Raw genomic sequence first — 22302 nt, 5'->3', positions numbered from 1 at the left:
CTGCAAAAAATCCCACAATTTTAGGGTTCTTTTTATATTTTGTTTTGGTTTGGTTTTAGTGCTGGGGGATTGAGCTCAGGTACATTCTACCTCTGAGCTACAATCCCAGCCCTATTTTATTTTTATATTGGAAACAAGGTCTTGCTAAGTTACTGAGAGCCTCACTAAGTTCCTGAGGCTGACTTTGAACCTGAAACCTGCCATCTTCCTGTCTCAGCCTCCCAAGTAGTGGGATTACAGGTGTGCATCAGCACGGCCGGCTGAAATCCAAATTTTAAAAAACTTTATTCACACCGGGCATGGTGGCACACGCTTGTAATCCTAGTGCTTGCAGAGCTGAGACAAGAGGATTGCACAGGTTCAAAACCAGCCTCGGCAGCCGGGCGTGGTGGCGCACGCTTGTAATCCCCGCGCTTGGGAGGTAGAGACAGGAGGATCGTGCAGGTTTGAAGCCAGCCACACGCGCTGGCTTAGGAGACCCTGTTTCCAAATAAAAAATGTAAAATTAGGTTTGGAAGTGTAGCCCGGAGGTAGAAGGGCTTCCAGGAACCCCAGTACCACCACCAAAAAAAAAAAAAAAAAAAGAAGTGGATTGAACACACTTAGGCCGGGCGTGGTGGCGCACGCTTGTAATCCCCGCGCTTGGGAGGCGGAGACAGGAGGATCGCGCAGGTTCTAAGGTAGCTGTGTGCGCTGGCTTAGGAGACCCTGTTTCCAAATAAAAATGTAAAAATAGGTCTGGGAGTGTGGCCCAAAGGTAGAAGGGCTTCCAGGAACCCCAGTACCACCAAAAAAAAAAAAAAAAAAAAAAAAAAAAAAAAAAAAAAACCAGCCTCGGCAACTTAGTGAGACCCTGTTTCCAAATAAAGTATAAAATAGGTCTGGGAATGTAGACTAGAGGTAGAAAGCCCCTGGGTTCTACCGCCAGTACCGCACAGACACACACAAGAAAAATTACTCACTAAAAGGAAAGTGTGGGCCAAAACAAAACAACCCCCACAGCCTCCCCCACAGACACACAACTGCAAGTGATAACTAACCCGTAGCTGCCAGTTTACGACCTCTTGTTGACATGGTTTTAACTGGAGGAGTCACGGACACCTTAGGCAATTCATGAAAACTCAGGGAAGCACTCATACATATACAATACTGAGTGTGATCTCAAACATTATTGACAGATTACTAGAGTTTGCAGTAATCAGCATTTAAAAAAAAATCCCTGCTCTCTTTTAAAACGCCCATTTTACGGTCTGCAAACTGAGACCGGGGAGGCAGAGCAGGTCCTTCAGGACCATGGAGAGCACCGGGCGGGGGCGGCTGTCAGAGCTCCCAGTCCTGGCACCATGGCAGCAGAGGAGGGCTGGATCTCGAGTGTACTCCACCTCGCAGCAGATGGGCCCACCTCTGCATCCGGGCCCTCTGCTCTGGGAACTCAGACCAGCCACCTGACCGCGCTGTCCGTGTGTTCGCAAGGTGAAAGCTGCCCTTGACCCCTCAAGGGCACATGATGGCAGGCGCGTGGAGTCTCCTGATCCCGGCGCCGTTTCTTTGAATTTTAACTTCTGGAGTGCAGAGGTTACAGAGGATTCTGATCTTGCAGACTCGCTTTCTGGGTCATTTCAGGGCAGGCAGCCCGCCTCTGGCCCCTCTGTTCCCTCCAGAGGCTCTGCTGCAGGGGATATTACACTCACTCAGGGTGGCCGTGGTGGGTGGGGTGGCAGCTCTAAGGTGGCTCGCCTCTCCCCTCCCCAGAAGTGTCCATCTGTCCTCTGAAGCTGGGGCTTCTCAGTCATAACCTGTAGGTGTGAAGCAGGAGAGAGCGAGGCCCAGGGAGAGCCAGGCGCCAAAAGCAAGAAGACGGCCCCCAAGGCCAGACTTTGGAAGAGCTTGAAGGGACCGGAGGGCAGGTGCTTGGGAAGCTGCCAGCAGGATTAGAAAGAAAGACTGTGCCAAGGATCTCCTGAACCGGGCTATCTAAGTGCAGCGGCCCCAGCTCCCACGCGGCTCTTCAGGTGTTATTAAAATGAAATGAGATTTAAAATCACCTTCTCGGTGATCTTAGCCTCATTTCAAGTGCTCAGCAGCGACACAATACGGTGTCTGCCATTTTGGACAGAACTAGAGTATTTCCTTCATCACAAAGAGTTCTATTGGATAAAAATGGCCCTAGAGGACCAGAAAGCTCCTGCAAAATGGGTTTTCTCCTGAACTCCGAGGACAAGCCAGGGAGGACTCCAAGACTGAGTTTGTTCCTCTGCAAGTTGGGAATAATTATATCTGGATGTCTATGTCACAGAGGACCCCATTTCGGTAAATGCATGTGAAAGCATTTTAAAATATGTACTTGTAAAAAAAAATGATTAAAGAAAAGAGTAATGAGTACTTGCTGGGAAATTATTTTAGGATGAGGTTATGAATAAATTTTCATTTATTTTTTCTCTAATTTTCCAAATTTCAGCAACAAATATACTGTGTATATGTGGGGCGGGTACTGGGGATTGAACTCGAAGTTACTGGTTCTACCTTCAAGCTACATGCCCGGCCCTTTTCATTTTTGTTTCAAAACAGGGCCTTACGAGGTTGCTGAGAGCCTTGCTAGGGCTGCTAAGGTTGGCCTCAAACTTGCAATCCTCCTGTTTCAGCCTCTCGAGCACTAGGATTACGGGTGTGCACCACCACGCCTGGCAAATATGCACATTTTTTAAAAAAAGAGAAGACATTCTCTGAATACAAAACTAATATATTGGTAAACTTCTTAGGTTAAGCTTCTTTCTCTGAGAATTAGTACATATTTAATTACTCTATTATAGAAATTTGAGGCCAGCTCAATTGCTCCGCCCCTTATGGCTTACTTGAATTTCACCTGCTCAATTGCTTAATTCAACCTTCCAGCTCGTGAACGTCGCCATGATAAATCCCAGTGTTGATGAATCTCTGTAAGTTTTCCTCCCTGTAAGACCATCTTTCTTTCTTTCTTTCTTTCTTTCTTTCTTTCTTTCTTTCTTTCTTTACTTTCTTACTTTCTTTCCTTTTGCGTACTGGGGATGGAACCCAGGGGCATTCTACCTCCAAGCTATACCCCCAGCCCTATTTTTTATACTTTATTTTGAAACAGGGTCTCACTGAGTTGCCGAGGGCCTCGCGATGTAACCGAGGCCGGCCACGAACCTGCGATCCTCCTGTCTCAGCCTCCATGTGCTCTTTCAATCTGCAGATGTTTTAGTTTTGTCTCAGAAGTTTTTTTTTCTATTAAAGATTCTAATATTGTTTTCCATTTTATTCTCCTTTCTTCCTCGGGGACACCAAGAGTGCGGACGCTGGGTTTCTCTTACCTCCCATTTTTCGCGCCTCTTTCCCTACTCTCCTTTCCGATTCCCGTTTCCACTCTTCTTTGCCTGGACATCGCAATCCTCACTGTGGCTTTGGTCCTTCCTCCATCCACTGTTGCTAATCTGGCTGCTGTAACAGGGTGACCTCACGTCTCTCTTCCTTTTTCTGGGCACGGCTTTCTCGTTTCTCCTCTTTCTCGTCTTCGTTTTGTGGTGCTGGGGGATTGGATCCAAGGTCATTCTACCTCTGAGCCACACACCCCCCACCGTAATTTTTAGGGTTTAGTGTGTGTGTGTGTGTGTGTGTGTGTGTGTGAGACTGGGGATTGAACCCCGAGGCATTCTACCTCCAAACTACACTCTCAGCCTTTGTTGTTTAGTTTTGAAACGGGCCTCAGGTTGCTGAGGGTCTGACTACCTGCTGAAGCTGTCCTCGAGCCTGCGATCCTCCCGTCTCAGCCTCCCAAGGACTGAGATTACTGGCATGCACTGCCACACCCGGCTCCTTCTATTTCTTAATGCCTCTTCTTTGCCCCTTTTATTTCTCATTTTGTCATTTAAGAAGGCCGTCATTTATCTAACTGTTCAAATATTTATAAATTAAAATAGGGAAATATCTTTTCGATAGTTTCTCCCAGGGTTTATTCTTTGTGTACTCTCATAGTCCTCTTCTTCCTGTTCTTACGGCATCTCTGGGCAGGCCAGGGATTACCCCGGCTGCCCATCACAGCACTGGGGCCATTTTTCTAAGCCCAGCTCCTTGTGGGAGGGGAGCGTGGGCGCAGGCGGGGCGTCATCGTCCGTGCATCAGCGCTGGTGACAATCCCCGGCCCTTTCCCAATAACTAGACCGGTTTCTCCTCCAAGCAGCCTGGAGTTTGCTCAGTATAAACATCCAAGACTGTGGTAGTTCTTGGGTCTCTCGGCACTCGTGTTTCCTGGTTGATGAGGACACTGGAGTCCTTATAACCACATAGCGGATGACAGCCCACCATGTTGATGCAACATCCTGCTTCTCCGCAAGGGTCTCCGCCTCCCGGCCGGTTCATCTGCCCTCGGGGACTCCCCCTTCCTCCACGCATGTGCACCAGGCTTTCTGGTGAGAGGGACTTGCTCAGAGACTTGAAAACCCCCGCTGGGGCAATCCACGCCCTGCTCAGGATCCGCAGGCGCGTCCAAAACCGCGTGCCACAGCCGGCTCTTCTTCAAACCTTGCGCGTGGGATCAGAGTCTTTCTGTCTCCGTCCAAGAGAGTGCTTTGTTCTGGTAGTGGCTGCTCTCGGGCTGCTCCAGAGGTGAATGGAGCAGAAAAGACTTTATTCTATCCCCGGGAACCTGACGCGCCTCCTGCCTAGTGGCTCCGTCTCTAGAAGGTTCTGTGCTTCCCCTGCACATGCGCACCTTCTAATCTTTCTACGGCAGGTGTGCACAGAAGAAGCGGTGGGGCTCGGAATCAGACAAGCCCAACTCTGGCATCCAGCTCTTCCACATTTTAATGATTGATCCTGGACCCCTCCTCAGTCTCTTCATTTCTTGTAGACATGTCTGTGTGTGCGTGCGTGCGTGCGTGTGTGCGCGTGCGTGTGTTACTGGGGATTGAATCCAAGGGCATTCTAACCTCCAAAGCTAAAACCCCAGCCCTTTTTGTTTTATTTTGAGACAAGGTCTTGCTAGGTGACCGAGAGTCTCACTATAGTGCTGAGGCTGTCCTCAAACCTGTGATCCTCCTGTCTCAGATCTCTTAAGTACTGGAATTACAGGCATGCGCCACCATGCCCAGCTGGACATGTTGTATTAATAACTACCTTGGAGAGGAGTTCATTGAATGCAAGATAAACTCTGACTCAATGATTGATGGCTGGAGAAACTCAATACATGTGAGCTTTTGTTGATGATTAGTAATCATCTATTTATATTACTTTACTAATCATGCAAGTTTAATGCCTGAAAGCTGGCCTTTAAGAATGCTGTCTTCAATCTTGAAGTATGAGATCCAGAATGAACCTGAGGCGACGGGGATACCATGATTCTCAACAGGGGCGATCGCGTCCCCAGGACACACTGTGGGTCATCATGCCTGGTGGAGGGTTCCTGGTGCCCAGAGAGTGCAGGACAGGGATGCTGCTGGCATCCGGCGGTGCCCAGCCCGGCCCTCCACTATAAAGAATGACTCGTTCCCGGCCGGTCGTGGTGGCGCACACCTGTGATAAAAGTACTTAGGAGGCAAAGGCAGGAGGATCGCAGGTTCAAGGCCAGCCTCAGCAACTTAGTGAGACCTTGTTTCAAAATACAAAATAAAAAGGGCTGGCGGTGTAGCTCAGAGGTAGAACACCCCGGCTTCAATCCCCGGTACCACACACACACGTGACTACTTGTTCCTGGTAGTATTGATGGCGATTACGCCGATGTAGAGAAACTCTGGTCTAAGCTAACCCCAAGTATGATGGAGAAAATGGTTGCCTGAGAAGGAAAGTGGCTTGCACGGGATCACACAGTGACCCAGGGGCAGAATGTCCAGGCCAAGAACTTGTGTTATCTATTTCGTGGAGAGACGATGGTCCCTGAGCTTTCCTGGTAGCACTGGGGTGAGGGTGCCGGTGACCCTGACAGTGACCCCACCACCAATCCGCTCCCCAGTGCCCTGCTGGGCTCCCACTTGTCCCGCCCCAGGGGGAGCAAGAACGGGGCAGGAGTGGGAGTGGTCGCAGCCCTAACAAAGACGGGCTCCCCCAGTCAGGATTTCTTACAGGAAGCCTTGTAATCCCTCCCCCCCACTCCAAGAAATCCCAGCTTCTCCAGCTTAGCTGACACATTACCACAGGGATTAAAGTCTAGAGGAACACATGCAGAGATGGGGTGGGGGGCGGGGAGGAGGAAAATGCCCCGTCAGGCGGTTAATTTTTGAGCTGGGGATGATTTCCAGTAGACAGAAGGCCGCCTCCCCCCACCACCCCCAAGCTTGTGCCCCCAGCAGGGATGGAAGAAAGGCATGGAAACTTCTCCAGGGTCCAGGGCAGGAGCTTCCAAGCCCCCGTGGCCCTCACCCTGCCCTCCTGGGCTACACGGGCCCCTGTGGCCAGGCTTGGGATGGCTACCAACAGCCCCATGCCAGGCAGCGTGCTGGTGCACCAACACTCTGGAGAGCAGGAGGGGCCAGCTGCCCACAGAGGTGCCCCTTGCTGCCTCCTTAAGGCCCAGTCCCCAGGACTTCGGACTCCAAGAACCTCGCCGGCTCGCCTCACCATGCCCAGCCCAGGCACTCGCTCCTGCTGTGAGATTTCGGCCAAGTTTCTGAGCCTCAACTTGTGTGTGGATGGCTGGGATGATGGTGCACAGGCTCTCCCCAGTGGTCCAGCACCTGGGAAATGGCAGCCCCTCGAGGGACGAGCCGTGGGGAACCTGGAGGGTGGTGGACAGGGCGCTGGAAGATGGGGCTCCGAGTCTGGACTCAGGGCCAGAACAGAGGGGTCCGTGGGTCGTGAGTTGGCCCCAGACCCAGAAGACCTGAGTAGCAGGATCCTGCCCTATCCTTGCTAGAGCAAGGGGCCCGACTTGGGTCCTGGGCTTCCTCCTCTGTCAGATGAGGATTCAATATGTGATACGGGTAGAGGGTGGGGCACAGAGTGTGCACGCACACACAAGTACATGCACATGCACACGCCCACAGGCCTATTGGCTCTGTCACTTCCAGCTCGCTTCTTGTCTTCTCTACGTTGGAAGTTTCATCACAGTGACCCAGAAGACACTTCGGGTTTGCCACTCAGGAATAAAGTACTGATTCTTGGTGCCACCCAGACACGATGTACAGCCCACGGGAGGGACTCAGCCCAGCAAGACGCACCCAGACAGAGGCCTCCGCTCGGAAGCAGAGGACTGGGGGAGGCAGAGGAGGCCGGGGACAAAGCCAGGAGCAGTCGCGCCATCCTGGGGCGAACCTCGCTCCCCACCTGCGGGCCGGGAGCCTCAGCGGCCCTTCCGTGCCTCAGGCTCCACCTGCAGGTCATGATGGCCGGCCGGCCGGCAGTGGAGGCCGGGAGGGAGATGGAAAGCTGAGTGGTCATGGCCCTGCTCTGATGCCGTGGCACGAGGAAGACTTCTCCCTGGCCTCTCGAGCCGCCCCGGGTCAGCTCGGTGCCGTACCACTGAGGCACAAGGCAGCCACGCACCGAGCAGAGCAGGCGCCAGGCAAGGTCTGGGGACCCTCTGACAAACTCTACCCCCGGGAGGCGCCTCCGGCCGTTTTGTAAGGCCGTCCAGTTTACGGAGGCTCAGCCTGCGTGACCCGCTGGAGGTCGCTCCGCTCCAGTGAGACGGGCAGACAAGAATAACGACGCTACTCGCTTAACCCAGGGGCATTCTACCTCTGAGCTATACCCCCAGCCCTTTTTTTGTGTGTGTGGTACTGGGGGTGGAACCCAGGGGCTTTCTACCTCCGGGCTATACTCCCAGACCTATTTTATATTTTATTTGGAAATAGGGAGGGTCTCATTAAGTTGCTGAGAGCCTAAGGAGCTGAGGCTGGGTTCAAACGTGTGCCATCCTCCTGTCTCAGCCTCCCAAGTGCAGGGATTACAAGCGTGCGCCACCACGCCCGGCACTCTTTTTTTTTTTTGAAACAGGGTCTCACTGAGTTGCAAAGGGCCTCACTAAGTAGCTGAGGCTGTCCACAAACCGCAATCCTCCTGTCTCAGCCTCCCGAATGCTGGGATGACAAGTGTGCGCCACCACGCCCGGCTGAACCTCCTCTTTCTTAAGCACCCACGACATACCAGGCAGCGAGCCGCACCGTTAGCACACACTTGTCCACCTGAAGGCCCTGCCTGCGAACGAGAGGGCTGGTCCTCACCGCCAGCGTGGCCATTTTTCTGCCCATGCGTGCTGATTTTGTAAGGGATGAGGCCATAATCCCACCCTGGCGGTCGGAGCCCAGGGCCGAGCCCGGGTCTCGCAATCCCTAGCTTCTCTGTGACGGGCATCATGGTGACGTGGCTGGCAGGCCGAGTTTACTGCTTAACTGAGCACTTTCTACACATGGCGCTGGCTGAAGCCCCTCATGGTGTCTTTAGCTCCTCCTGAGCTCTGGTAGATTCTGCCAGAGGAAATGAGAGGACAGCCCCTCCCCAAGAAAGCACTTTGCAGGCACACTCGTGTCCTCTGGGGGTCTCTGGGGGTCGGCTGGGTCTGGAGGGCAGCAGCGCAGGCTTTGCTGAGGCGGGAGGGCGGGGCCGGCTCAGGGTGACGCTGTGGGGAGCCTGACTCTGGTTCCTCCCCTCTCCCACGTTGAAAGCACCATGATGGAGCTCGTCTGTGTCCACGCAGGCCTGAGACTCCACGGGGGAAAGGGACGAGGCAGGGCACGGGCGCCAGGGGACCCCTGCGCCAGCCACCTGCACCCTCCGCCCCCCGGTGCAGCGAGACCCTGGACTCCTTCGCAGATGTGGCAAGTTCAAGTCCTCTGGGCCAAGCCAATCATTCACCAATGGTAGGCGGGGTGGGGCAGGGCCACCGGGCCCAGGGGCCCCCAGCACCTGACTCGGCCCTGGGAGGGCAGACCCAAGTTCTTTCTGAAAAAGAAGCTGACTCACGGGTGACCTGGGGCAGCCGCTCTGTCTCCGTGCCCCATCTCCCCAGCCCTCAGGGTTCTAGGCGTGGGGATGCGTCTAGAGCTGCCAGCCCTCCTGGGCCTAACGGGGAGGCCCTTCTCTGGCTGGAGAGAAAGCCAGAAAGTTCATGGCCAGATGGGATGAGCCTTTAACTCTCACCCCGGCTCTTGGGTTTCATCTGTGTGTGACAGGCGAGGGCGGGGTCGGTGTCCTGGGCAGGGTTGTCCAGAGGCCTGAGGACACCCACGGCGTTACTACCCCAGGACCTTTGCACTCGCTGTCCCCGCAGCCTACCCGGAATGTTCTTCCTCCGTAGACACTCAGGGTCCCTTCTCCTCCTTCAGGTCTCTGCACGAATGTCCCGTTTCCAACGAGACCTTCCTGACTGTAACATTGCGCCGCTCCCGTCCTCACGGCCCGGTCCCGGGCTCTGTTTCTTCCTCCAGTGCTTGTAGATTACACTGATGTATCCATTTGCTTTTGATTTCTGTCTCCCCCTCTGAATGCGAGCACAACGCTTGTGACCGTGGGGTTCACAGGCGTGCCCCCCAGAAGAGTAGCTGGTCCCTCGTAGGAGCTCAACTAATGCTTTTTACCGACTGTATTATGAATCGCTTGTGACTAGTGTCTGGCACACAGGAAACACTGAGGGGCTATGCCCCCATATTCATCCAGGACACGCTGCTTAGGCGCCTGCTGTGTGCTGCACGCTGAAGGCAACGCCGACCGTGATGGCCGCTGTCCCCACTCACACCTCACTATTCATGGGGCACTTTACTGATGACCAAGGGCTTGGTTTCCCCGGCTCCTTGCCACATCCCTGTGAGGTAGTTGGGCCCATGTGACAGATGGGTAAACTGAGGTCAGAAAAGGAGGGGCCTTGCTTCCCCTCACAGAGTGGGTCCTCGGCCAAGCCTGGACGCTTCCTGGGCCGTCTGGGCCCACACCTCGTGCTCCTACCATTCCCCATCCTCCTGCCCGCCCCAGCCAGCAGGCCCTGCTGTGAAGGCCAGGCCGTGAGGTCTCCAAGCCCCTTTGGACAATGGGCCCCACGGTCCCCCGCTCCTCAGGCTCTCGGATCTCTGTCTGGGGTTTGGGCCAAGAATAAGAAGGAAAGGGGACTTTTGCTGCGGTGTATTTCCAAATAAATACTATCTCATTTAATCTTCCCAGCAGGCCCTGGGTGATTCCATTTTATAGAGGAGAAAATAGAGGCCGAAAAAACCAAGAGCCCGCTGAATAAAGGGAGGAGGTGAGGAGCACACAGGAGGCATCTGCACTGCTGTGAAGCCTGCTGGACCACCGGTCCACGGCACCTCCCAAGGCGGGTGCAACTCTGGGACTGAAAACGCAACGGTCCTGGGCAGCTCGGCGCCTGCGCCGGGGCAGCCCTCACACGGCGTGAGCCAGCCCTCTGGGCCCCGCGAGGCCGGTGCCGTCGGTGTCCTCGGCTGATCCAGAGGGGGCTAAGTAATCCGCCCGAGGTCACACAGCCTGGAGAACAAGACTGGAGTCCCAGTGGCCTGGGCTAAGGGTCACACTCCTGAGGCTGGCCCTCCCCACCCCGCCCCTAGGAAGGGAGTCTGGGGGCGCACCAGCCCAGGGGACGGCAGGCCCCCCATCCAGAAAGGAATCTAAGCCCCTTCCCCCTCCCCGTAAGAAAAGCATCGGAAGCAGGACACGGGCAGGACCCCCGGGATGACTTCTGGCTCAGAGGGGCTGAGAAGGGCCTCTTAGAACAGGGACTTCCGGTTCAAGAGAGCCGGAAAGATTCTCTCAGAACAAGATTTTTGGTTCCAGGGAGGCCCAAAACGTCTTTTCAAAACAATAAAGACCTTTGGTTCAGGGGTCCTTGCAGAATGGGGGTTTCTGGTTTAGGGGTGGGTTGGAGAAGGGCCTCTTAGAACAAGGACTTCCTTTCTGCGCCTACCCGTCAAAGTCCTCTCAGAACAGGCCTCAGGCTCCCCTGGCCCCCTGTAGGAAGGAGGCCCCAGGCCAGGCGCAGTGTCAGGCCTCCCCGGCCTGGGCACCGCCAGCCTCTATTCCCAGATGTCCACAGAGCAAGCAGCGTCCTCAGGACTTGCTTCTCAGGAAACCTGGCACTTCTGTTTAGATTCTGGGCTCTACGATGCTCTGCTAGGCTGGCACGGTGGTGCATACCTGTCATCCCAGTACTTAGGAGGCAGAGACAGGAGGTTTACAGGTTCAAGACCATCCTCAGCAACCTAATGAGACACTGTTTCAAGAAAATAAAAAGGGTCGGGGCTGTAGCCTGGAGGTAGTCTGCCCCTGGGTTCCATTCCCAGCACCACTAAGTAAGTAAGTAAGTAAGTAAGTAAGTAAGTAAAACGCTTTGCCTGAGCCCCATGGGAAGCTGTGCTGGCTAGTTCTCTCTCCTGAGAAGTTGGCTGCGGGGCTACAGGAGGCTCAGGAAGTGGTTCCATGGGACAGGAGGGATTTTCCTTCACAATGCCCCTCGCTCCAGGCCCCAGAGCCCGTGGCTTGTGGCGCTTGTCAAGAAAGGTACAAGGGACATGGTAAAGCCGAGGGACAGCAGGGACCGTGGGTGGCAGGAACAAGGCCTTCTTTTGTTATTTCCCCAACCAAGAGGCAGGCAGCTGTCCAGCCGCTGAGGGCCCGGAGTGCAGAGGGACCGGTCAGCTCCGTGACGGGGAGTCTGGACCTGCCTCCCAGGGAGGACTGCTTCTGCTGCCTGGAGCACTCCCCACCCCAATTCCGCCTTCCTTCTGGCCCTCCACAGCCAGGCTGAGTGCCCCTGGCAAGCACCCCACACTGCCGGCCCCTCAGAGTTTCCTCAGCCAAATGGAGCTCTTGGCCATGCCTGCGCCGCAGGGCTGCCCGGAGCCGGGAGGATGTGGCCTTTGGGGCAGGGTCCTTCCCTGGCTGCCCTGACACTAAGGCTGGGAATTCTCTGTCGGGGCGTCCTGCACATAGCAGGGCTTTGGCAGTTCTCCTCGACTCCGCCCACTAGATGCCAGCAGCACCCACCCCAGCCGCAACAATCAAATTGTCTCCAGACACGGCCAAACGTCTCCTGGGAACAAGTAGGCCCGACAGCCGCTGATCCGAAGCCCTTTCTCTGAGGCCTGAAACACAGGAGACACTTTGTGCCTGGACGTGGCCAGCGTGCTAGGCACCTGTGGCGAGCACCGTCTTAAATCACCATCGGTTTATTGGGTGAGAAAACAGAGGCACCCGGACGATAAGTACCTGGCCCAAGGTCACACGGGTGGTTAAGAAGCCTGGATAAAAAGCCAAGCAGACAGCCCGAACTCCTCTCCTGGGTGGATGTGCACACCAGCTCCTGTCTCTGTCCAGTCCAGCCTTCATAGAGAGGCGAGACTTCTCAAACTCAGGGTTTTGTACCTGAAGTTCTCAGGAGCATGGGCAGTGATTCTCAAAATCCGATTCCTAAGATCCTATCTCCCTCCGGGTACATTCCTTGACAGCCCCACTCCGCCCAGCACAACTGCTCCAGGCCCCTTGTATCTCCTGAGCCAGGAGGGACCTGAGCTTTCAAGGAGAAAGCTGGCTGCAACTTGGGGGCCAGCCCCACCCTCGCACAATGACCCTGAGCTGCTGGGCCTTGACCTCTTCATCTGTGACATGCGTCCCTCGAGCCTGAGTCACATGGGGGCCTGAGATCACAGACTGGTGCCCGCATGCTGGGGTGTGAGTCCCCGCTCTGCCACTTCCAAGCCGTGGACACCGACCGAACCCCGCCGTGCCTCGGTTTCTTCTGCACACATTGGAAACGCACCTGTCCCACAGACCAATTATGAGCATAAACAAGCTACCAGGTGCACGCTGGTTGCTGGGAACCATGGCTGGCCTCGGGAAGCGTGAGATCCGAGTCTTACAAGGTCTCTCAGTGGACAGAGCAGAGGGCACAGATATTAAGGCACATGGCAGGAGCCGTCTGCAAACTTGAGTCCACTTTCTTCAGCCCCCCCAGGGACAGACAGCACTCTCCTGTCGGGGAACTTCGTGCGGCCCAGTGTGCTGACGAGGTCCCGCAGGAGCGTGGAGCAGAAGGGGCAGAGAGGGGAACCCACCAGGCTGGGTGGCAGGGCCGCTGGCCCCTCGGCCGGCCTCCAGGGCCTTTATCCTGACAGGACCACAGCCCATGCTCCTGAGAACCTCGGGGACAGATGGACAGAGCAGAGCCTGAAGCCCTGTTCTGCAGATGTGGCCACAGGCACAATCCTTTCCCAAGCACCTGCTGCGCCAGGCACCCTCCAGTCTGCCTGGCAGTGAGTTCTGTCAACCCACTGGAGAGCAATGAGGACGCGGAGGCTCTGCGGAAGGGAACGGCCCGCCTGGTGGGCGGCCGTGTGACCTTGTGCCTCTCCCCAGGCCCCAGCGCATCTCCACCGGCCAGGCCCGCCAGGCCCGGCCCCTGCTGGGGTGCTGACTTTGTGTCTTCAAGGTCTGAGGGTGTCAGAAAACCCCGCTCATCACTCCAGAGAGTGCTGTCCTGTGGAGCTGGGTCAAAAACATGATCCTACTCCCCGCCGCTCCTCTGGTAACCACGCCGGCCTGTTTACACACCTGGCAGGAGCGAGGAGCCCGGGAATGTTGGCCAGGCCTCAGAGGAACGGCCGAGGCCTGGGGTCCGTGTGCCCGCCAGGGGCTGGGCGGTGGGTCACACCTGGCGGGGAGAACTCGGAGGGGCACAGGCAAGGGCACTGGGACCACCCACCCAGCTGGCAGAGGCTGTGAAGGGCCCTCTGCGCCTCCTCTGGGCTTAACTTCCTGGCTAGAAACACTGATTTTAGCCCAAACGCTTCACAAACCAGGCTGCAGCCTGAGGCTTTAGAAAGCTCATGAGTCCTGTAATCTGAACGTGGGTTCGAATCCAAATTCCTTCACCCACTGTTCGTGTGCTGAGCACCTGCCGCAGTCAGGCTCCGTTCTCTGTCCTGGGGACGCTGCGGGGAACCTAGCGGGAGAGGCAGCTAGCCAAGAGAAGGGGTCGCTTCAGACCGGGGTCAACTCGGAGGCAGTAATAGAGGAGGCTGCCTTAGAGAGAGGTTTGTGGGGCTCAGAGGGCAACTGCGCGTGGGAAGCAGTAATGGCGGCCAGCATGTCCCTGCCACCCGCCACGTGGGGGAGACGCTGTCTCTTTTACTCCGCTCTGCTGCATGGAGCTTGGCAGAGGCTGGGCCACTGGAGCTGAGCTTTCACTGACCACAGGGCTCCAGCTCGGATGATAAGGAACAAGAGCTTCCCAGCCTTGGCACGTGCAAAAGCCCTGGGGCAGGAGCGGTCTTGACAGGTCTGAAGAACCAAAAGGCCTATGTGGCCAAAGCCTGGTGAGAAAAGAGGGCAGGAGATGGTGCTAAGCATGCTTTCTGACTTTCTGAGAACCCGCAAACCTTGCTCTCATAGGCAGACCACCCGATCCCGAGCCCAGGTCTCACGTTCCAGGCCGTCCGCCTGCCCTCCTCACCCCAGAGCCAGGCACCAGACGGTTAGGGCGACACTACGTCCCAGAGCCTGCTGAAACCAGTCAGAGCGGCCCACTCCGGCCTGCCTGCCTCGTCGATCCTTCTCAGGGGACCACACAGAAGCTCTTTTGGCCATCCTCGCAGCGCTGAGGATGGAACCGTCCTCGCAGCGCTGAGGATGGAACCGTCCTCACACACGCCAGGCAGGTGCACTCCCCCAAGCCACACCTCAGCCCTGCAGAGGTGCTGTCCACACGCCCTCGCTCCCTCTGCCTCTGGGCCGACGGGGCTGCCCTGTGTCCTGCCTGCTGCCTCTAGGGATCTGTGAATGAAATAAACTTCTTCCTTTGCAACAGCCATTGCCACGTCCATGGGCTTACCATACCTAGCTAAAATGTCCCAGTACCATGGAGACAGGGACAGGTGGGCTAAGCAGGCAGGGGACAGGTTATGCAGGGCCCTGGGGCCAAAGCCACAAGTCCAGGTTTCATTCTAAATTCCACTGACCAGCTGGGGACCTGGAGAATACACTGCACCGCTCTAATCCTTGACTGGTCCCTCCTAGGGCAACCTTGGGGTGCTGTACGTGGGCTACCGTGCACAGGGGCACTTAGTGCAACACGGGGCACTGGGTGGGCACTGAGCCAGCGGGGCACTGCCGGTCTCCGCCCTCCCCAGTGTGCACGGAGAGCTGGGCAGGCGGACGCCTTTCTCCAGGGCCTTTCCCTGCTGCAGCCCCCCTGGACCCTTCCTTTCTCTCTGCATCTTGCCACCTTCTGAGTGCAAAACCGGCCGGACACAAGAAGCCCTCCTGGTTGCTCAGCCTGACCCGGGTCTGTCCCTGTCCCTCTCCCTGAATGGCCCCACCCCCAGCTCTTGGGCTAGCACCTGACTGTCCCCAGAGTGCAAAGGTCAGCTCCCTTGGGCAGGAGGCGAAGGAGCTGGGGAGGGCGAGATGGTGGGGCCGCCCTGGGGGCTCTCGGCGCCTCGGACTCCTCGCTGGGTGAACGGGGACGAGCACGGGGGCTCCTTCTTGGGCTTTGGTGAGAAAATACGTGTCAAAATTTGACACACAGCCAGGCATAGTGGTGCACACTTGTAATCCCAGCGCTTGGGAGGCTGAGACAGGAGGATCGCACAGGTTTGAAGCCAGCCTCAGCTACTGAGTGAGGTTCTCGGCAACTCAGTGAGACTCTGGTTCCAAATAAAGTATAAAATAGGTCTGGGAGTATAGCCCGGACCTGGGTTCCACCCCCCCCCCCATACCACGCACACACACATAAAAATCTGACATACAACTGGCATTCTTTTTAGGGGACACTGAGGATGGAACCCAGCGGCATTCTACCTCCAAGCTACACCCCCAGCCCTTGTTATTTTTTATTTTGAAACAGGGTCTTGCTAAGTTGCTGAGTCTTGCTATGTTGCCAGGCTAGCCTCAAACCTGCGATCCTCCTGTGTCAGCCTCCCAAGAACTGGGATGAAAAGCATTCTTTCTTTCACGGATTAAACCCATTTATTGAGTACCTACTATGTGTCAGGAACTGTGCTAGGCACGGAAGATGCAACAGCGTGCAAAACAAAACAAAATAAAACCAACAAAAGAGGCCCTGGCCTCGCGGAGCCCACATCCCAAGGGAGATCCAGACAGCACACTGGCAGGTACTTAATTCAGTACCTAATAGATGGCCAGGTGGTGATAAAGACCATGAGGAAAAATAAGACAAAACCAGGATGGACCTGAAGCGTTTTTCTTTTCCCCTTTTAGACGGGTCAGGAGGTGGGGTAGGGAAGCCGTCGGAGGAGATAAGATCTGATCTGAGGGAGATGAAGGCGCATGCCTCTCCGACACCTGGGGGAGCCGTGGTGTGGGCAGAGGGGCCGCACGAGCAGGAGCCCCGGGTAGGAACAAGCTTGGGCTGTATTTTTATTTATTTACTTATTTATTTTTTGTGGTGCTGGGGATTGAATCCAGGGGCAATCTACCTCCGAGCTTCCCTATTTTTATAGAGGCATTCTAGGGGGGGGGTATTTCTAATACCCCCAGCCCTATTTTTTACTCTTTATTTTGAAACAGGGTCTCACTGAGTTGCAGAGGGCCTCACTAAGTAGCTGAGGCTGTCCACGAACCTATGACCCTCCTGTCTCAGCCTCCCACGTACTGGGATGACGAGCGTGCGCCACCACGCCCGGCTTGGGATTTATTTAAGGAATGGCAGGAGGGCCGGAGTGGATGTGGAGAGGGGCTGGAGATGGAGCCCGCGAGGGAGAAGAGCCCAGAGTTCCTAACCAGTCTTCAGTAAAGATTAGCTCTTCTTACCCGCCTTTGAGGACCTGCAGTGGCCTAAAGAGAAGCGAACCAACTCAGGCCAGGTGTGGGGGCGCACACCTGTAATCCCAGCTACTGGGGAGATTGAGGCAGGAAGGGCCTCAAGTTCAAGGCCAGCCTGCAATTCCACAAGCCCCTGCATCAAAATGAACCTTCAAAATAGGGCTGTGGTGGGCCGGGCGCGGGGGCGCACGCTTGTCATCCCAGCATTCGGGAGGCTGAGACCGGAGGATCGCAGTTCATGGACAGCCTCAGCTACTTAGTGAGGCCCTCCGCAACTCAGTGAGACCCTGTTTCAAAACAAAGAATAAAAAATTGGGCAGGGGTGTAGCTCGGAGGTAGAATGGCCCTGGGTTCCATCCCTAGTACTGTAAAAAAAAAAAAAAAAAAAAAAAAAAAAAAAGCTGGTGGTGACACTCAGAGGTAAAGCCCTCGCCAAGCACACACGCACATAAACCCCTGGGTTGAATGCCCAGGACAAGAAAAGGAAACGAAAAAGGAAAGGAAAGAAGTAAACTGGACCTCGCTGCCACGCCCCTCTCATCTGGAGACCGAAGAAACGTCGCTAGAACGTAAGGGTGGTGATGGCCGCCTGCAGTGGGGTCTGTGCTCGCTGGACAGGGCGGCGCCGACAGCACGCACTGCGAGGCCCGGGCACCCCAGTTCCTTTCCGGAGCCTCGCGTTCCTCTTTTTTGTAGCTAAACGGGATCGGTCACGGAGCTCTGAGTGGACTGGTGGCTGCCCCTGAGCCAGGCTTCCCTTGGGTCCTGGAGCGCCTGCTGGATTCATCCACACCGCAGCTAGACCCGTCTCCAGGTGAGAAAGCTCAGAACTGGCCATTGTAACATAGCCCTTCCCAGTGTCTGCAGCTCATCCCTAGATCGGCTTCAAAAATCCCGTCCCAGGGCCGGGTGTGGGGGAGGGGATGCACAAAGGTTTATATTGTCAACAAAACAATTTATATATTTTCTGAGATTTGTGTTTTGCAAATATAACTTATTTATTGATGGGTAGCAAAATCCTGTGAGGAAAGGTCTGTGGACATGTTCAGTTTTCAGATGGGGAAATGGATTCAGAGAGGTTAAGACACTCTCCCTGCATCACACAGCTCAAGGGGGCAGAGGCCAGAGATGGAGTCATAGCCAAAGAAATCGCAAGCCTGCGCCTTTTGTACCAAAGTAGGCTCGCTCCTGGACACCAGGGTTCACATCCCAGGGACAAGGGCCAACAAATTAGTCCAAACCCGAGCTGCACCCCCCAGCCCTATTTTATCTTTTGTTTTGAAACAAGGTCTGAGTTACAGAAGGCCTTGCTAAGTTTCTGAGGCTGGCCGTGAGCTCGCGATCCTCCTGCCTCAGCCTCCCAAGGACTGGGATCCTGGGTGTGCGGCAAGTGTTTTAAGAGCACACTTTGGTGAGCCACGGTTGAGCCAGACATGTGCTGGAGGCTGCCTTTCTTTAACAGCCTGTCGAATGTCACCTGGGTGGCCCGCATCTTCCAGGTGAAGAAACCACGGAGTGAGGGCCGGCGGCCAACCTCCGGGGTCCCCAAGAGGCAAGAGTCCGATATTTGCTGAGGTGTGGAGGGCAGCTCCGGAAGGCTGTGTGTGGCGCTGAAGAGCTCTGAGGGACTAGGAGGCCACTCCCTTTCCCAGTCTTCCTTCCAAACAAAGTCTCAGTGTGGTGGGACGGTGTCCCGAGCGCCTCTGGACTGCCCTTCCTCTGTAGCGGAGAGGCGGCCCCGGCCCTGGGCTTCAGGCAGGCAGCGCGTGCAGCCAGAATTAACCAACACTGGAGACTGACTTATTTATGGTTACTTTTTTTCTCCTATTAATCATTCACGATTCGGGTTTCTCATACATGGTACAACATAAAATCTCCTCTTTAATTCACTGTGTTTACAGGTTTGGTTTTGTTTCATTTGCCTGTTTTTTTTTTTTTTTTTTAGGATGTGTGCTTACTGGGGCTTGAACCCAGGGGCATTCTACACGCGGAGCTACACACCCAGCCCTTTTACCTTTTATTCCCTTTCTTTCTTTTCTTTTCTCTTCTTTTCTTTCTCTTTCTCTTATTTTTTCTTTTTTCTTTCTTTCTTTTTTTTTTTTGTGGTACTGGGGTTCCTGAAAACCCTTCTACCTCCAGGCTATACTCCCAGACCTATTTTATACTTTTTTTTTTTTAATTTGGAAACAGGGTCTCTTGATACAGCGCGGCTGGCTTCGAATCTGCGCGATCTTCCTGTCTCTGCCTCCCAAGCGCGGGGATTACAAGCGTGCCCACCACGCCCGGCGTTTTTATTTTCTCGTTTACAAAGCAGGGTCTTGTTAGGTTTCTGAGAGTCCCGCTAAGTTGCCGAGGTTGTCCTAGAACCTGGGATCCTCCTGTATCAGCCTCCCAAGTACTGCGATTACAGGCTTTTGCCACCACGCCCGGCTGTGTTTATAGATAGTTTTTTTAAAAAGGAAGGGAGGGCAGTAAGGTGATTCATGCAAAAATATGGAGGGGGGGAAATAACAATAATTAAGTCCATGACATTGAGTGATAAGGGGATTTAGCAGAACTGGAGAGATGAGATTATAGAAATCAAATTAGACCCCACACCATTTTGGGGTACGTGTGGGCAGATTTCCCATCTGAGCCCCCTAAGGTTCAGTGAAATGATGCAGGGTGAAAGCCCTAGGTGCTGTGGCGTTCCTGCAGAAGGCCCCGCTCCACCAGGCTGGGCTCCCAATTCTGTTTGAGAAACCTCCAAGAGGGCTTCACAGAACCCGGCCACCTGCGTCTCCTGAAGCCCGGGACCACGGGAGGAGAAAGAGCCGCTGAATCTTCAGCAGCTGTGTGGACTCGGGGGCAGCACTCGGCTCCGCTGTGCCTCCCTTCCCACCTCTGTAACTATGAGGGTACTCACAGCGGCTACTTCTTAAGCTGTGGTGAAAAGAAAATCAGCTAAAACTCAGAAAGCAAGAAACATGGCTGACAGCGATACGGGGCAAAGGCTGTGAGTGTTACTATCAGTACTGTTATTATTTGTGGTCGTGGGGATTGGACCCAGGGACCTCTGAGTTATTTCCCCAGACCTTTAAAAAAATTTTTTAAACAGGGTCTTGCTAGTTTGCCGAGGGGCTCACTTAAATGCTGAGACTGGCCTTGAACCTGTGACCCTCCTGTCTTGACCTCTCAAGTCCTGGGATCACAGGCCTGAGTCGCTAAGCTCAGATGACGACGACGACAACAACAACGACGACTATTACTACTATCTCCTACTCCGTGTCAGGCACGGCATGGCACAATTTCCACATCTTCTCCAAATTTCCTAAAAACCCTTGGAGCAGGTGAGCATCCTCCCCACTTCACAGATAAGAAAACTGAGGTCTGGAAACTCAAAGTCTGCAGCCCAGGCGACTCCCCCTTCCAGTGTTTCAGAGCCAAGACCCACGCTCAGGTCTGTCCCTCCAACACCAGGCTCTCTCTGCCACTTCTCAGAGCCTTGGTTTCTTTGTCTGCCAAGGAAGAGAACTTAAACGCACCTTGAAAGTTGAATTAAACATAAAGATGCTATGGTGTGGGCACAAAAGATTTCATGGGCCCCGACTAATAACCAGGAAGGAAGACGATACTGTGGCCACATCGTCGATGAAGAAACAGAGGCCCAGAGAAAACGGCTCGCCCAAGGTCACAGAACAAGTACCTGGTCCATCCGGATGGAGATTCCAGGTCCATCCAGAGCCTCAACACTGGGAGGGAAATGGCCATTTTCCTGGCCACCCATCTGCCCAAGAATAAGGCCACCAATCTCACAGGTGTACTACCAGCCCCTAAAAACATCGCCATCCCGGAAGGAGTCAGCCGGGGGCCGAGATGACACCTTTGTGCGTCTGGAAGAGGGTCCCTTCCTCGGGTGCACTCAGGCCTGCCCCAGGTGGGTTCCGCCTCGCTTGGCCCCTCCGGGGCCCTTGTTCAGTGCAGACCTTCACGACGGTATGCTGTGCCCTGCCTAGAACATCTCCAAACTCCTCCTCAGAGTCCTTAGAGTCACCTGCGCGCACCCGCTGTCAGACCGATGGTCTGGGCTTGAAACCAGGGGCATTCTGCCTCTAAGCTACGCCCTCAGGCTGATTTTATTTTATTTTATTTTTTTAGAGAGTCTTGCTAAATTGCTAAGAACCTCACCAAATGGCTGAGGTTGGCCTCAAGCCTGAGATTGTCCGGTCAGTCCCAGCCTCCCAAGTACAGGGATTACAGGTATGTGCACCATGCCCGGCTGATCACCCTATTTATTTATTTATTTATTTATTTATTTATTTATTTATTTGTGGCACTGCGGTTGGAATTCAGGGGCATTCTACCTTCAAGCTACACACCCAATCCAATTTTTTATTCTTTATTTTGAGACAGTGTCTCATGTGTTTTTATCTCTTCCACGTCAAAAAAGCCTAACAGCTTAGACAATTCCGCTCTACGGAACCTGCCACGGGTCCCCTCCGCCCTGCCGGCGCTGCCTCCTTGCTCCCAGTTCCCAGGAGGGCTCCCTCCTCCCTGCAGCCCTCCAGGCCTGCACCGCGCAGCTCACCATTACATGATCCCTCCTCCTCACGGTTACTTTTGTGAACATGTAATGTCTCACTTAACGCCCCAAACCCCAACTTCTTGGAGTTAGAAGCCGTCTGTGGCCTTGGTGCCCTCCCGTGAGCCGCGGGCGCCGGGCACCGCTGAGGGCCCCTCTCCTGCCCGGCGCTGGTGTGGATTTTCCCCGCAGCCCTCTGACCCCGGTGCCGCCTTTGATCCAGCGATCACTGTCTTTGGAAGCCGGGAAGAGCCAGGGGTCAAGTCCTTACTGTCACTGTGTGCCTCTGAGCGGCTCCCGCTCTCTCTTTTGCATTTCACCTCTGCCCTCTGGGGTCCACCTGCTTTTGCATTTCACCTCTGCCCTCTGGGGTCCACCTGCTCCGGTGAAAGGGTCGTAAAAGGCAACGCGTACAAAGCGAAGCCTTGCCCTGGTGCAGCCTGGGCCGTTCCCATCCACAGGGCCTGGTGCGCAGGAAGGCGGCTGGTGCATCTTAGGTTAGGTTGAGTGTCCCAGGCTCAGTTCTGAGACCATGCATACCCTCGTTTATACGCACCACGCGTCTAAGGGTTGACAAGGTCATTTCCCCTGATTTCACAGGGGTAAACTGAAGTTCAGAGAGGTTAAGGGACTCGCCCCAGGCCACACAGCTTGGCACTTCGTTAAGGGTTCATTAATAAGACGTGGAGAGAAATGTGCCACAGGGCACTGCCAGGAGTGCAGTTAGAGCTCAAAGAAAGGGCTAGGGTTAGGGCCAGGGCCAGGGTTAGGGCTAAGGTTAGGGCTAGAGCTAGGGCTAGGGCTGGGGCTAGGGCTGGGGCTAGGGCTGGGGTTAGGGCCAGGATTAGAGCTAGGGCTAGGGCCAGGGTTAGGGTTAGGGTTAGGGCTGGGGCTAGGGCTAGCGCTGGGGCTAGGGCTAGGGCTAGGGTTAGGCTTAGGGCCAGGGTTAGGGCTAGGGCTGGGGTTAGGGCTAGAGCTAGGGCTAGGGTTAGGGCTAGGGCTAGGTT

General features: G+C 55.0%; 1 protein-coding gene across 3 annotated transcripts in view; it reads right to left on the bottom strand.

Moving 5' to 3' along the window:
• The window catches only part of SLC13A3 (solute carrier family 13 member 3), a gene marked incomplete at both ends in the record, with an annotated part of 94326 nt that overhangs the window by 51724 nt on the left and 20300 nt on the right, over positions 1 to 22302 (bottom strand). The window lies entirely within an intron of this gene.

The sequence above is a fragment of the Muscardinus avellanarius genome (assembly GCF_963383645.1).
Source record: "Muscardinus avellanarius genome assembly, chromosome: 19".
NCBI classification, from domain to species: domain Eukaryota; kingdom Metazoa; phylum Chordata; class Mammalia; order Rodentia; family Gliridae; genus Muscardinus; species Muscardinus avellanarius.
Note: the sequence above shows the minus strand (reverse complement) of the source record. Positions and strands in the feature narration are given on the sequence as shown.